The sequence below is a fragment of the Parasteatoda tepidariorum genome, chromosome 5 (assembly GCF_982258835.1).
Source record: "Parasteatoda tepidariorum strain Cologne lab strain chromosome 5, Ptep-v5.0, whole genome shotgun sequence".
Lineage (NCBI taxonomy): Eukaryota > Metazoa > Arthropoda > Arachnida > Araneae > Theridiidae > Parasteatoda > Parasteatoda tepidariorum.
Window position 1 is genome coordinate 115,236,166 of NC_141759.1, and position 11,048 is coordinate 115,247,213.

An 11,048-nucleotide genomic window follows, 5' to 3' on the forward strand; every position below is an offset into this window, starting at 1 on the left:
ACTTGTTACATGGAGAGGAAAAATGCGAAAACCTCCCACGATAAGCCTCACGACAAGGAACGCTACGCCAGTCAACCACTGAGAATATATTTAACGTCAGCACTGTATTTGGTGCAAGCCGTATGCTGAATTCGTATCGACCAGCCATCGCAGAAATTCGAACCCAGTCCACCTCATTGGAAGGCGAACTCTCTATCCCCTGAGCCATCCCGGCTCTTATAATATACATTAACAAGGTTTTCCTTAGTCTAGACAAGAGAGGGTTTATTAAAACTGTAGTGTATCTACCACTACAAAAATACAATTCTAATTCACTAGTATATAAGACATGTTAACTCGATTCTATGATGGGGTACCTTTTCATGGATGAAGGTTGATATGGTTTGTAACTTCCCTCCCCACAAAAAAAAAAAAAAAAAAATTATCACTGAGAAAGTTTCTTTTTTTATACACATAGCACCATACCTGCCAACTTTTAAACCCTTCCATTATTATTTTTCCCAGTGGTATTAAAATGGAATTAAAACTTCAATTTTAAGCAAACAAATATGTTGTATTTGAGAAAACTTAAGTTGACAACCATGATAGTAACGCATATTAATATATGTGCTTAATTTTTGTGAGAATAGTGGTGATCAATATCATTTAAAAATTAAGATTATAAAAGAAAAAATAGTATATAATTACTACCACTTTAAATATGAAAATAAAATCTTCCGGAAAATCCGGAAGAGTTGGCAGGTATGTAACACCCATTTCTACATACTTTTTATGCACATTTACTTTTTATATACATTTACGCTGCATGAAGAAAGTTTTTCCTAGTATGAAAAGTTGTTGAGCATTTCATAATGTACAAAAACCTCTTTTGTGAATGAAAGTACTGTTTTTATATACAGAACACCTTATTCACGCTAAATTAACGAAAATATTGAAAAAGAAGTTTAAAAAATAATATAAAATAAATAAATTATCCAGAATTTTTCCTTTTTTTCCCTTTATACGCTATTTCCCGAAGAAAAAAAGGAAATTTTTTATATGTAGGACCCTTTCAAGTATCGAAAAACACATTAAAAATATAATATAAAATAAAAACCAAAAAAAAAAGAAATTTAAAGGGAGTTACATGGTTTTGACATGACTTGACAGTAATTAAAATATCACTTGCTTTGATCGATCCTTCTATGTTTTAAAAAATAAGGATTCAAATTTTGTTTCTTCTGTACATTTTATTTGCATAAATTATATTATTTATAATCTTCTTTCATAAGCACAAAGGCACCAACAGCTTCAATGCTTTTAATCAAGAAGGAGACTCAGGAAAAAATATTGCTATAACCAGATTGATAAAAATATTTATTCTGCCGAAATTACCAGAATTCCAGAAGGTTATAAACAGTTTTTTCACACTTGAAAAGTACTAGTTTCAAGAACAGCTTACAAACAAGGAATGTGTATAGTTTCAAGTTTTGAGAATGAAGAACCTGTGTTTGGAAAAACAATTATTATTTTGTAAATAGGCTCCAAAGTTTTATTTGTGTGTAATTTTTTAAAATCTTGTTGTGTTTTTTACAATCAACTGAAAAATGTGATATAGTTAAAGTAATAGCACCAGAAAATGTATAATAATGAATATGTAATAAAAATATTGGTTTTTCTCTACTCACTATCATTTACTAATTCGTAAAAAAAATTACAGTATTTTTTTCTTAACTGTATAAAATTTTAATCTTTTAATCAAGTGGTAAATTATGTTTGTAAAAAAGTAATTTAGTTAAATTGTAAATTTTAATTCAGATGAGGTAGAATATCAAGAAGTTTAGTATCTAGTATCTTGTTAAAAAATTTTAAATTATATTCAGATAACCAAAATTTCAAAACTGTAAGCATTGAGACATAACATAATTTTTGTCCTAAATTACTGTAAATAAAAAATAAGTTTGAGTTCAATGCACTCTATTAGTAACAAAAACATACTATCTTTCATATTTTTGAGTGAATATTTTGAATTTTTTTAATGAATGCTGTGATATGTATAAAAATATAATATATTTAAATTTTAAAATTTTGCATAAAAATTATAACATTCTGTCTATGTATACGAACATTAAAGTGATTGTGAATGGATAAATTTTGTTTGAATATTGATCTGAATTTGTATATTTTTTGTTAATATTTCCAAGTTGCGTTATTATTTTTACACTTCTTAATTTACTTCAAATTTATTATTTTCATACACTAATGTAATTAATATTAGACTGTTTCCTTAATTAGAGATTGGGGGTGGACCAATCCAATATTTGCATCTACTACTACTACTGTATCTACTCTTTTATATACATTTTTATTTATGAAAGTAATATTTTCATTTTTAAATAACAAAATAATTTTAAAATACATAGTAATACGAATTTGTTTCGGGTTAAAATGAAAATTCTTTTTTATTTTCTCTTTAAAACATTAGTGGCGCTAACTCTATAGCATCTGTTAATGCTTTAACGAATAAAATGTAAAAAGGAGTTTTAATTTTATATATATCAAATTAAAGAAAGAAAAATTATTGATATGAAAGAAAATATTTTTTAAATTTTTATAAATTTAAATAATTAAATTATAATTTGATTTATATAAATTTGATTTATTATCCTCTCTTTTTTTATAAATATTTAATAATGATGCTAACATTCTCTGCTTTTTAGCGCTTTGAAAATGCTTAATAATGGTGCAACTTTATCCTGCTTTCTAGCACTTGAAAAGTACCTGATAATGGTTCAACCTTAGTCGCTTTTAGTTTCCTTCAAAACACTTATTCTTGGTGTAACCTTTCCCTGCTTTTAGATCTTTTCAGAATACCTATTTTTGTTGCAACCTTCTCTCGTTATTTGGAACTAGAAAAAGCACCAATATCTAGTAAATCTTAGCACAACTTTATGTAGCCAGCAAATGAATACCAAAGTTTGGTGCAACATAGCTCGCAATTTTTTACAGTGGCGTGGTTTTAACGTGTGCGTGCTGACCCGCCCCATTTCGGTCCCTCTTTCGGCCATTATTCGCTCTTTAACAAAGAACGATGCTTATTTTTACATATAGAACACCTTATTTACGCTAAAATATCGAAAATATTGAAAAAGAAGTGAAAAAATAATATAAAATAAATAAATAAATGATCCGGAATTTTTGCCTTTTTAACCCATTACTCGCTATTTCCCGAAAGAAAAAAAAATTTTATGCATAGAACCCTTTAAAATATCGAAAAATACATTAAAAAATAATGTAAAGCAAAATAAACAAAAAACAAATTTAAAAAAACTGTCCACCTCCGGGATTCAGACACACGTCATCCAGCTCACGCCATACACGGAGTTCCCACGAACATTTTAACTTTATTTTATAATATTTTTAATGTGTTTTTCGATATTTCAAAAGATTCCATAAATAAATTTCCTTCTGGAAATAGAGAGTAATACGTTAAAAAAAAAGGAAAAACGGGATAATTTATTTATGTTCTTTTATTTTAACTTCTTTTTCAATACTTTCGATATTGGAGCGTGAATAAAATGCGTTATACAAATAAAAACAAGTATCCTTCCTCGCTAAAGATATGAATACTATATTTTTATAGATCTATTGGGGGGATACCCCTTAAATCTTTTGTTCAGCTAGCCGGGAGAGGGTACTTGAATCTATGTAGAAGCAAGATCCCCGTATAAGCGTGGTCCAACGGCTAAGACCATGTGCTACTGACTTACGCCTGTAGCGAGGGGACAAGGGTTCAAACCCCTGCTGCGGGCAATTTTTAAAATTTTAACTTTTTTTTCTTCTTTCGTTTATTTTACATTATATTATTTATTTAATGTGTTCTTCGATAAATTAAAGTATCCTATATATAAAAAAAATAATTTTCTTTTATTCGAGGAATTTCAAATAACGCTTAAAAACTGGAAAAATTCTGGAAAATTAGTTTATTTGTATTACATTATTTTTTTTTGACTTGTATTACAATATTTTTACGATAGTTCAGCATACCGAAGGTGTTCTATGCATAAAATCAATTGTCATTTTTTGTGAAAGAAGGCATAATGGAATCTAAAATAAAATAGCGGGAAAAAGCCTGAGATTTAAAAACCTAATAATTCCCTTTAATATTAAGCTATAATTGTCAAACTCGGGCCGAAATTATGTCTTCATGAGCCGAGCTACCCTACTAAAGGAAATTCTTATAGAGAAATTAGGGGGCCGTAGTGGCCTCTTAAGTCTTTTGTTTAGCTAACCGCTAACGGGGGTGCTTGAAACTATGTTGTAGCACGGTCCCAGTATGAGCGTGCTCCAACGGCTAAGACTATGTGCTAGTGACTTACGCCTGGAGCAAAGGGTGGCGGGTTCGAACCCCGTCTGCGGTCAATTCTTAAAATTTTTTTTTTCTTTCACTTATTTTGCATTATATTATTTATTTAATGTGTTTTTCGATAAATTAAAAGATCCTATATATAAAAAATATTTTTTTTCCTTTGGGAAATTTCAAATCATGCTTAAAAACTTGAAGAATACCGAAAAATTAATTTATTTTTATTATATTATTTTTTTAAACTTGTTTTACAATATTTTCACGATAGTTTTGTATACCAAAGGTGATCTATGTATAAAATAAATTGTCTTTCTTTGAGAAAGAAGGCATAATGGAATAAAAAATAAAATAAAAAAAATGGCTGGAAAAAGTTTCAAATTTCAAGACCGCCTATCTTCCTTTAATATTAAGCTATAATTTTCAAACTTGGACCCAAGGTAGGCCTCAACGAGCTGAAACAACCCTCCAAAGTATACTTTTATAGATCTATTAAGGGGGTCGCTATGGCCCCTAAATCTTTTGTTTAGCTGGCCGGGAGAGGGTACTTGAATCTATGTAGTAGCACCGACGCCGTATAAGCGTGGTCCAACGGCTAAGACCATGTGCTTGTAAATTACGCTTGAAGGGAGAGGGGAATGGTTCGAACCCAGGCAGTGGTCAATTTTTTAAAAAATTTCTTTTTATTCTCTTCAATTTATTTTACATTATATTATTTATTTAATGTGTTCTTCGATAAATTAGAGGATCCTATGTATTAAAAATAATTTTCTTTTATTCGCGAAATTTCAATTAACGCTTAAAAACTGGAAAAATCCCGGAAAATTGATTTATTTGTATTACATTATTTTTTAAACCTTTTTTCACAATATTTTCAGGAGGGCCGGGATAGCCTGGTCGGTAGGGCGCTGGGCCCATATCCAAGAGGTCGTGGGTTCGATCCTCGCCGGCCGAAGACTCCCCGTGTAGTAAATGGTGACTAATGCACGTTAAATCTGTCGAGTCTCAAAGTCCTCCATGTTCCCACAACAAATCAATACCTCTGGGGGTACTGATCCAGGAGTTTCCTTGTCTTCTGGATTGGTTCAAAATTACAAGGCTACGGAGTTGAACGTAAGTAGTCGTAAATCCAAAATTGGGTCGGTTGTTCAACGACGGTTATAAAATAAAATATTTTCAGGATACTTTAGCATACCAAAGGTGTCCTATGTATAAAATCAATTGATTTTCTTAGTGAAAGAACATATAATGGAGTAAAAAATAAAATAAAATAAAATAGCGGGAAGAAGGTTGAGATTTAAAATCCGACTAACTCCCTTTAACATTAAGTTATAATTTTAAAACCCTTACCGAAGGTGGGTCTCTACAAGCCGAAACACCTCTCCCAAGTATATTTTTATAGACCAGATTGGGGGTCGCTATTGCTCCTTAAATATTTTGTTTAGCTAGCCGGGAGAAGGTACTTGAAGCTATGTTGTAGCACGATCGCCGTATAAGCGTGGTCCAATGGCTAAGACCATGTGCTAGTGACTAACGCTACCAGAGAAGGAGCCGGGCTCGATCCCCGGCTGTGGGTACCTTTTAAAAGTTTTTTTTCTTTTGCCTATTTTACATTATATTATTTATTTAATGTGTTTTTCGATAAATTAAAGGATCATATATATAAAAAATATTTTTTTTTTTTGTTCGGAAAATTTCAAATAATCCTTAAAAATTTGAAAAATCCCGGAAAATTAGTTTATTTATAATATATTATTTTTTTAAACTTGTTTTACAATATTTTCACGATAGTTTAGCATACGAAAGGGGTTGCATGCATGATATCAATTGTCTTTTTTGTGTGAAAGAACGGATAGTAGAATAAAAAATAAAATAATATAAAATAGCGGGATATAGTTAGAAATTTCAAGACCGAGTAACTTCCTTTAATATTAAGTTATAAATTTAAAACTCGGACCGAAGGTGAGTCTCTACAAGCCAAAACACCCCTTCAAAGTATATTTTTATAGACCAGATAGGGGGTGTTCGCTATAGCTCCTTAAATCTTTTGTTTAGCTAGCCGGGAGACGGTACTTGAAGCTATGTATTAGCACAATCGCCGTATAAGCGTAGTCCAACCGGTAAGACCATTTGCTAGTGACTTATGCCGGGAGCGAGAGGGGACGGGTTCGAACCCCAAATGTGGTCAATTTTTAAAAGTTCTTACTTTTTTTGTTTTGCTTATTTTACATTATATTTTTATTTAATGAGTTGTTTGATAAGTTAAGAGATCCTATGTATAAAAAATAATTTTTTTTTGTTCGGGAAATTTCAAATAATGCTTAAAAATTTGAAAAATACCGGAAAACTAGTTTATTTTTATTATATTATTTTTTAAAACTTGTTTTACAATATTTTCATGATAGTTTTGCATACGAAAGGTGTTCTATGTATAAAATAAATTGTCTTTCTTTATGAAAGAAGGCATAATGGAATAAAAAATAAAATAAAATAAAATGGCTGGAAAAAGTTTCACATTTCAAGACCGCCTTTCTCCCTTTAACATTAAGCTATAATTTTCAAACTTTGACCGAAGGTATGCCTCAACGAGCTGAAACAACCCTCCAAAGTATATTTTCATAGATCTATTAGGGGGGTCGCTATGGCCCCTAAATCTTTTGTTCAGCTAGCCGGGAGAGGGTACTTGAATCTATGTAGTAGCACGATCGCGGTATAAGCGTGGTCCAACGGCTAAGACCATGTGCTTGTGAGTTACGCCTGAAGCGAGAGGGGAAGGGTTCGAACCCCGGCTGTGGTTAATTTTTAAAAATTTTTCTTTTTATTCTCTTTTGTTTATTTTACATTATATTATTTATTTAATGTGTTCTTCGATAAATTAAAGGATCCTATGTATTAAAAAATTTATTTTATTCGAGAAATTTCAAATAACGCTTAAAAACTGGTAAAATTTCGGAAAATTGATTTATTTGCATTATATTATTTTTAAACCTTTTTTTTAGAATAATTTCAGGATAGTTTAGCATACCAAAGGTGTCCTATGTATAAAATCAATTGTTTTTCTTCTTAATCGATGATGAGGAGTAGTGAGGTGGAATGGAGATGGGGGAAAGAGGGGGTGCTTAGCACCAAAAATCGAGAGTGTATTTCGTGTGCTAGGGCAACATCATGTTCCTAAGGAAAAAGGTGGCATTGTTTTCAAAGCATAGTCCAGTATTTATACTAAAGGGTTACCACACTAAATATGACAAAAGGTCGCCATATGTTGGCGCTATTGGCATAAAAAATATATATATATATATTACTGCATGCGACATAAAATATCAAAGAAAGCATCCGATGTGATGTCTCAGTGGCTTGGCAAAGATTGGCGCCTGCTGTGATTGTGGTCGTGGGTCCGAGACCAGCTGCAGGCTTTTTCCACTGGAGAATCATTACGTAATAAGTTTCTCGATGCTTTTCGTTATTTTATTTATTAACGATTATTTCTTTCAATTTTAAAATAAAACTTTCAGTGCACTTAAATTGCACATTCTAAATCCAATAAATTTATTACATCATAAATGCTATCACTAACAGCTTGATTTGAATTTGTAAATATACATGTATTGTCCTTAGAAAATTTAAAAAGTGGTGTTAATGAAATAATAAAAAAATTAGAAATTTTAATTTTATTATCTGTCATTCTAAAATTGAAATTTAAAAAGTGCAGATTTCACAGTTATGTATGTTTCTATTTTAATATTTATTGTGGTGTAAATGCATCTTATTTAATTGCTTTCGTTACTTCTATGCAAAATATTATAGGACAGTGCGAAGCCTGAAAATATTTCTTCACCAGAAAAATGTTGTCCCCTAGTGTTTACTTATCACTCTCAACAAAATAAAGATGCCCACAAAAAAAAGTGATACAGTATTTGATCTGAATTATTTGCATTCATCCTTCATTTTTCATACAACGGATAAAAATTATATTTCATTTTCATGCAATAATTGAATCATTGAGTACGAAACCCCGTCATCTCCAACATAACTAACTTTAAAGGAAAGACAAAAAACTTCCAATATAATCCTGATATATTGAGTTTTTACACTTCATAAAATTTACTAAACCAAGAAGGTAAAATTGAATTACTTTTATATCCTAGCTATATATTTAAGTTAGCTAAAGTTAATGCCTGAACGAGAATGTGAATTTTGAAGAAAAAAAGTAGAGATAACTGGTTTTTGGACTCAACAGCTCAATTAATGATTTTTGCAACAAAATCAGATAAACCAGAATAATATTTCCATGAGTTATCACTACTGTTTCCCCTTCCTATATACCATATTATCAATAAAATAATAGAAAAAAAATACAATCGATAAAATCTTTATGTATTAAATAATTCCATTGTACGATTGTTCGGTACATTGTACCCTATTTTCAGACCGAGATTGAAAATTATAGCTTAATATCAAAGGAAGTTACGTGGTTTTGACGTGAGCGTGCCGACCGTCCCTGTCATTAATCACTTTTTAACATAGAAAGATATTTGTTTTTAATAATAAAACACCTCTTTCACGCAAAACATTTTTGAAAAGAAGTTGGTTAAAAGAAGAAAGGTATTGAAAAAGAAGTAAAAACAGAATAAATTATCCCGTTTTTTCCCCTTTTCATTTTTTTATACTTTTTTATTATTATTCCATTACGCTTTCTTTGCTGGATTTTACACATAGAACACCCCATGCATGCTAGAATAGACAAAATGTTACAAAAGGAGTCAAAAAAGATTTAATGAACTGATTTTCCTGGATTTCTCCAGTTTTTTTCCTATTTTCTCTATAAAAAAAACTTATTTCCTACATGCAGGACCCTCCAGAATATCTTAAAACACATTAAAAAAATAATATAATGTAAAGTAAACAAAAAAAAATTTTTTTTTAAAAAAAAAGTGTCCGTCCCTGGGATTTAAATTCAGGACCCCTTCCTCCAGCAGTGAACTTGCTTGTCCGGTGTCCTACCATCCCGTCCACGGTTATACGTGAAGCCTGCCACAGTTTTGCTTCAAAAGCTCAGCTTCGCAATATACCGTTAGGAGCCCACTGAGGCCCCACTAATTGGCCTATAAAAATTTCCCCCTTCAGCCATAATTGGACCATAGACCACTACTGTAATATTTTAAAAATAATTTAAAACAATGTAAATAAACCAATTTTCCTGGATTTCTCGAGTTTCTACCCATTATTCGCCATTTTTCCATTTAAAAAAATTATTTTCTATACGTAGGATCCTCTAAAATACAGAAAAACACTTGGAAAAAATAATATAATGCAAAATAAATGGAAGAAAAATAAAGAAATATTTTTGAAAAGTTGCTGAAGCAGGGATTCGAACCGGCTCCCCCTCAGAACAGCCGTGAGCTACTAGTCCGGTGACTTGACCACCATGCTACAAGAACACGAGAAGCTTGCCACAATTTCGCTTCAAAAAGTCCTCTCACTGTCAGTTATGCAATAGACCTTTGAGGGCCCCCCGGCACACCCTAATTCCCACAACGCCATTTCATACTATTTCTTATTTTTTTTCATTATTACTACATTATGCGTTCTTTAACAAAAAACAAGCACGATTCTACTTGTAGGAGATCTTATGCATGATAAACTGTCGAATTTATTGTAAAAATAATTTAAAACAATAGAAATAAATCAATTTTAAGGGATTTTTCCAGTTTTTACCCATTATTCGATATTTTCCCAATTTTAAAAAAATTATTTTCTATATTTAAGACCCTCAAAAATATAGAAAAGCTCATTTAAAAAATAATATAAAGCAAAATAAGCGGAAGAAAAAAAAAGAAATTTTTTTTGAAAAGTTGCTGCACCTGGGATTCGAACCTGGGGACCCTCGCCCCAGCCGTCAGTTTCTAGTCCGGTATCTTGACCACCATGCCACTAGAACACGAGAAGCCCGCCACAATTTAGCTTCAAAAGTCCTCCCACGGACAGCTATGCAATAGACCTTTGAGGGCCCCCCTGCACTCCCTAATTCACCTATAAAAATTTCCTTCAGCTAACATGTTAAAACCATTGATCCCTACTTAGGGTCCGTGTTTGAGAATTATAACTTGATATTAAAGGGAGTTAGACGACTTCGAAATTCGAACCCCTCCCCGCCATTTTATACTATTTTTTATTTTTATTTTTTCAATATTATACCATTATGCGTTCTTTAACAAAAAAAAATGCACGATTCTACTTGTAGGAGATCTTATGCATGATAAACTGTCGAATATATTGCAAAAATAATTTAAAACAATAGAAATAAATAAATTTTCAGGGATTTTTCCAGTTTTTACCCATTATTCGATATTTTCCCAATTTAAAAAAAATTATTTTCTATATTTAAGATCCTCTAAAATACAGAAAAGCTAATTTAAAAAATAATATTAAAGAAAATAAGCGGAAGAAAAAAAAAGAAATCTTTTTGAAAAGTTGCTGAAGCTGGGATTCGAACCTGGGCCACCTCGCCTCAGCCGTCAGCTACTAGTCCGGTATCTTGACGACCATGCCACTCGAACACGAGAAGCCCGCCACAATTTAGCTTCAAAAGTCCTCCCCCGGACAGCTATGCAACAGACCTTTGAAGGCCCCCCTGCACCCCCTAATTCACCTATAAAAAATTCCTTCAGCTAACATGTTAGGACCATTGACCCCTACTTAGGGTCCG